The sequence below is a fragment of the Mirounga leonina genome, unplaced genomic scaffold, assembly GCF_011800145.1.
Source record: "Mirounga leonina isolate KUSES-001 unplaced genomic scaffold, KU_Mleo_1.0 Mir_201, whole genome shotgun sequence".
NCBI classification, from domain to species: Eukaryota; Metazoa; Chordata; class Mammalia; order Carnivora; family Phocidae; genus Mirounga; species Mirounga leonina.
In genome coordinates, this window is record NW_023270504.1 from 19,749,568 (window position 1) to 19,755,060 (window position 5,493).

Genomic DNA, 5,493 nt, shown 5'->3' on the forward strand with positions numbered 1-5,493 from the left:
CTTCTTAAATAAGAGGAATGGCTTGGCCAATAATAATGATTAGACTCTGACATGGTCTTAAGAAGAAAGAAGTCTTAGAAAGAAAAATCCCCCCATTCTGATGGCACCCTCTGCCCTGATTGGTTGAGGGTAGGGAGGGTAGAAGGGGAAAAGGACACAGTGGGAGCGGAAGCTACCCTGAGATCACAGCACTCCCATCATGGACTTAGGATGTCATGGAATATGTTTTCATTTAGTTGCTGTTTTCCAACACCCAAATAATTAGGCTGCTTTTCCTCTTTTACTCTGGAGTTTAAAACATGCAATGCAATGAAACATTGGCAGGCTAGGGAGTATTTAGGTAAACTGGTCCTTAATTTCTCAGGCTAATCCTGAAGCCACTTGTAACTAAGTGAAGACACACCTGTTGTCTTCTACCTCCCCTCCTACAGACTGACCTTGGAACTCCTCAGCTCTCCCCATGAGGGGCAGGGGTGCAATGGAAGAGCAATTCTAGGTCTCCAGTCAGGGCCTCTGAAGGCAATTCCTTAGGCATGAAAAATGCTTAGACATTCAATAAAAACCAGCATAGCCCAAAGCCTTAATTTGGATCTAGATAAAACAAAGCTCTGACTCCAAATTCAAACGTGGTTTAGTTTCAGACTGTAGACTCCTGTCACTGCGAAAGTTCTTGACATCCCTCCTGGTGATCTCCAACATCAAGGACATACCTCCTTCACCTCCTCCTCCTAATGCTCTCCCTCTACCATACCACCCCTTAGAATGAGCTGTCCTGTAGAATTTACTCTCAGATCTGGCTTCTGGGACAATAAACCTACTTTCTAAGAGGATGTGAGGATCATCAGAGCATGAACTATACTCAAGTTCCCAATTACAGAGCAGGCATGAGCTCTCTACAGCACAAGAGAAAATTCTGTTTCCCTCAACTCTAGAGCCCTTTCCCAGCTTCTAAACCTATCTGCTCTAATTCCAGCTTGTGCTTTCCTGTTTAGTGAGAAATATTTATTCTTCCCTGTGTCAGTGACTGTCTCATATTCTGTATGGCATAAACACCAAGCTGGGAATCTAGAGTCCTGAGTTTTACAACCAGATCGGCCATGAATGTGCCAAGACCTTGAACAAGTCATGTGACCTCTCTGGGCTGGAGTTTTCTCACTTATAAAATAAGGAAATTAAGGTAGAATACCATTACAGTATCGCCAGCTTTAATTTTATTAGAAATAAGTGGCTTCCTCCTCTGAGCTCCCATAGCACATTGTTTATCCTTCTCTGTAGACATGTTATTAGAGTTTGTCTCTTTACAAACATTTCCCCACTGTACTGTGAGCCCCTCAAGAACAAAGACTGTCTCCTCATTATTTTTTTTCCTCTGCACCTGAGGAAAATGGAAGAAAGAAGAGGAGGAAAGGGGATGGGAGTACTACCAACCTTTGTTGAGCTCCTGTTAAGTAGAACTCTGTGCTATACATCAGACATAAAGTACTTCTTTTAAATACAATCTCTCTACAACCATTGTAATCCCAAATCTGCAGATGAGGCAACTGAGAAATTAATTTACCCAGCTCACAGAACTAGACCAGAAATGAAATCCAGGTTTCCCTTCTTTGCCTACTGTCCAAGAACAGCAAGGCTTTGCTAAAATTTCCCAAATAGCTAGAAGATGCTCAATAAATACTCATTTAATGGATGTTAAATAAACCCTCTTGTTTGGCTTTTGGTCAGGCTTGGATGTGCCTTTGATCCTTATCTTTACTGAGGTGAGAAGGGGACAGAGTTGACATGTGGACAGGCAATGAGAGCACAGGGTGCAATTTTATTACAAGGATGTAGGAATTCTTTAATTAAGAAGAGGGCAGGGCAGAGCTCTTACTGGATATGAAGAAATAATGGTGAATATTCTCAAGGTAACTCAAGGTCTCGGGTACTTCACCCTGAAGAATAAGCTAAAGTCCTAATTTGCATCATTACTCAACCTACACATTCCCAGAGGACACAATTGTTTTTACAGCCTTGGAAGGTCACATTATTCTTTCTTGCTCTGGTGCCCCTCACAATTATGAACAGGTGAGCAGACAGAGAAATCTATATTGAAGGCTCAAAGCGTGAGGGGCTTCCAGGTCCAGAAGCCTGCAAGGTGCTTGGCCTGAGGATGGCAAACACTGTGGGCTCCCATCATGTGGCCCAAAAGGCAGAGATATTGGAATTGAAATGGATTACTGTCTTCAGGGCATGCTAGCTTAGTACCAATACCTAAGAAAGGCTCTTTGGTTCTAGTTAATTTATCTTAAGCACAAATAAATTCTTGGAGTGCTCTGAGTTAATGTTCCCCTCAGGGGAGAAAGGAAAAAGAAAGGAGATCATCTGTTCCTAAGGGTGCCTTAGGATTGTGCCTGGAGCTCTTAACCCATTCGAGATCCACATAAATCTCTCACGGGGGTATTTGATATTGTTTTAAGCAAGGAGTGCAGTAGAGCAGTGAGGAGGAGGATGTTCATTTCTGTCTAGCGGTGAGTTAATGCCTGTCTGCAGGCAAAGTACCAAAAAAATAGCACATTACATTTATTTCTTTCTAAATAGAGTACTGCTTTAATAGCTGGTTGGAAGATGAGGCTGTTTGATATCCATTTATGAAACAGACAACAGATCCTAACACTTCAGAGAGGTAGGCTGTGTTATAAGGTGTCCAGTATTTCTAAAACACCATGTAATGGCCCTAAACTTTGGCTTTTTCTGCTTAACTATGCAGTAGATTTTGTGTATCCATTTACTCAATAAATCCTTAATGAGTGTCTGCCATGAGAGATAAAACATCAGAATGGTTAAGAACATGGACTCTGGAACCATATTGCCTGGTCTGAATCCTGGCTTAGCCACTTATTAAATCTGTTAATTTTGGCAAATTGTTTACATTCTCTGTGCCTCAGTTACCTTATCTGTAAAATGGGGATAATAATAGTGCCAATTTTGGAGGGTTCTGTGAGAATTAAATTAACTAATATGTAAAGCACTTGAAACATCTTTATGACACATGTGTTTATTATTGCATGCCATGTGCCGGAGCCAAACCTATCACTCAAGCTATTAAGATCTATAGGATAAAGAGACACTCTGAATGGATTGGATTTCTTATTTGGATATAAAGGACAAGGGACACATATATCAGAGGCTTAGGAAAGCTCTATAGTGTAATACAGTGTTTATCCCAATTTTATCCCAATTGGTAAGCCAGAGGGTTGTATGCAGTATAAGGAAAAAGAATTTTCTTAAAATTTTAATGTATATGTAAAGTCTTATATTAAGAAAAATATATGTAACACATTAAATCTTTTATTTTGTGGATATTATTACTTAGGAATAAGTAAAAAAGAAATACTTCAGTTGATTTATTTTATTTTTTTAAAGATTTTATTTATTTATTTATTTGAAAGAGAGAGCGATCACAAGCGGGTGGGGGGGCAGAGGGAGAGGGAGAAGCAGGCTCCCGGCCCAGCAGGGAGCCTGATGCGCAGCTTGATCCCAGGACCCTGGGATCATGACCTGAGCTGAAGGCAGACACCTAACCGACAAAGCCACCCAGGCGCCCCCCTTGGGTTGATTTAAACAGAGGACTTCTAGGTTCCCATAGGATAATGGCAGCTACTTAAATATAAATTTCTTACATATCCTCAAGCAACAACAACAACAACAGACAACAAATAGAACAAATATAGTTGAACTGTACCTATGGTAGCATCGCTAGGAGACATCACTAAGAATATAGTAGATTAGGTGACTTATTATTGTTCAGCAAATATTTACTCTCTATTTCCCACCTAAGAATCACCACCACCATTCCCTGATGGGATCTGCTGTGACCAATTACATGACAGGGATAAGGTGTAGGCAGAAACCTGATATGTGCTTACATGGTGGGGTTTGATCTTTTGCATGCCTGTTTTTTGCCATGAAAAGACTATGTCTTATTTAATAGCTAGTCCAAGAAAGATTAGAGACACTTAAGGAAGACCTGGATACAACTTGTAGCTTGTAACAAAGCTCAGCCAAACCCAGTCTAGATCAGCTGAATCCACCACCTTACATAAGTGAAAAATGAATGTTTGTTGTTTTATGCTCTTGAGTTTTAGGGCTGTTTGTTTTGCAGCAATATCAGACAGACAGAAATTAGTGCCAGAAGTAAAATACTGCTTTAACAAGAATTTTAAATATTTGGCATTGATTTTGGGACTGAGAAGTGGGCAATGAAGAAAGTTACAAGAGGATGGAAAATAATGATCTATATTACACAGTAGGAAATTATTTGGTAAAATATCAGCTGTGGTATCTTAGAAGGCAGAAAATGTGTGAGCTGATTGCTACTAGTTGCATTTGATAAGGTACTCCATGAACGCGATTAGGCCAGGAAAATACTAACCAGTTTGCAAACAATATTTAGAGGAAAATTACAGTGCTTATTAGTAAATCAAAGGGATTGCTATTATGACACAGCCTCAGAGCAAAGGCCAAACCAAAGGTTTTTCAGTAAAACATTACCTCAGGATAAAGATCAAATCAAGGCTGTGCCTATAATGCTTGCTTATATCACTGAAGAGATGAAGGTAAAGTCTACTAGCCTTCTATTTAGTTCGAAAGGAAACAAGTAAATAAAAGGATAACTAGAAAGCTTGATAACATGATCCCATAGAAGAATGTTGTGTCCAAATTTACTGCAATTTAAGCCCAGAAAGAGAGAGACATGTATCAAAAAGAAAAAAAATGTGTGTGACTCTGGGAACTTGTGTTAATAGAAATCAAATAATAAAACAAGAAGGAACTCCCAAAAGTTGGAGCCAACAATAATGAGGAATAATGGATGTAGAATTACTCCTACAGGGGATCACCAGAGCCTACTGGAGGAATATTTCTATCCCCACTGTAGTAGAATCTGACATTTGCCCAGCAGGATTTAGAATTTCTATGGACATGTGATTAAGTGCTATATGACTGCTATTCTTGCCAGTTTAAAGTTAGAATGTTTAGAATTAAGTTAATTAATTAGGTGGACCTGTTTCTGGTCCACCACAATCTCTTCTGGTCCACCACTGTATATTGGATATGTATGGAATGGTAGGGAGATAACAATTTGCCTTCTTAGGTCAGGGTTCTCTGGATCAAGAGAAGCCACACCAGCTTTGATATAGATCATGAAATCCTGTTCTTCATGCCTTATGCCATGATTTGATAAGACTTTGGGGCTCTTGGAATAAGACTGAGTGTATTTTGAGTATAGGAAGGATATAGATATTTATTTATGTGAAGGCCTATGGTAAATTAGATTATTGTTCAACAAGTATTCACTTCCCATCTCTCTCAGCTTTCATGGAGAAAACAAATTTTTTGGCCCCATTGATGTTGGATTCATTCATATGCCTTTACTGTCAATGGGATATATTGCAAATAGAGAATTGAAATGTATTCTCATAAAGGACTTGGTTTCTTGCACTCCTGGCTTTTGTC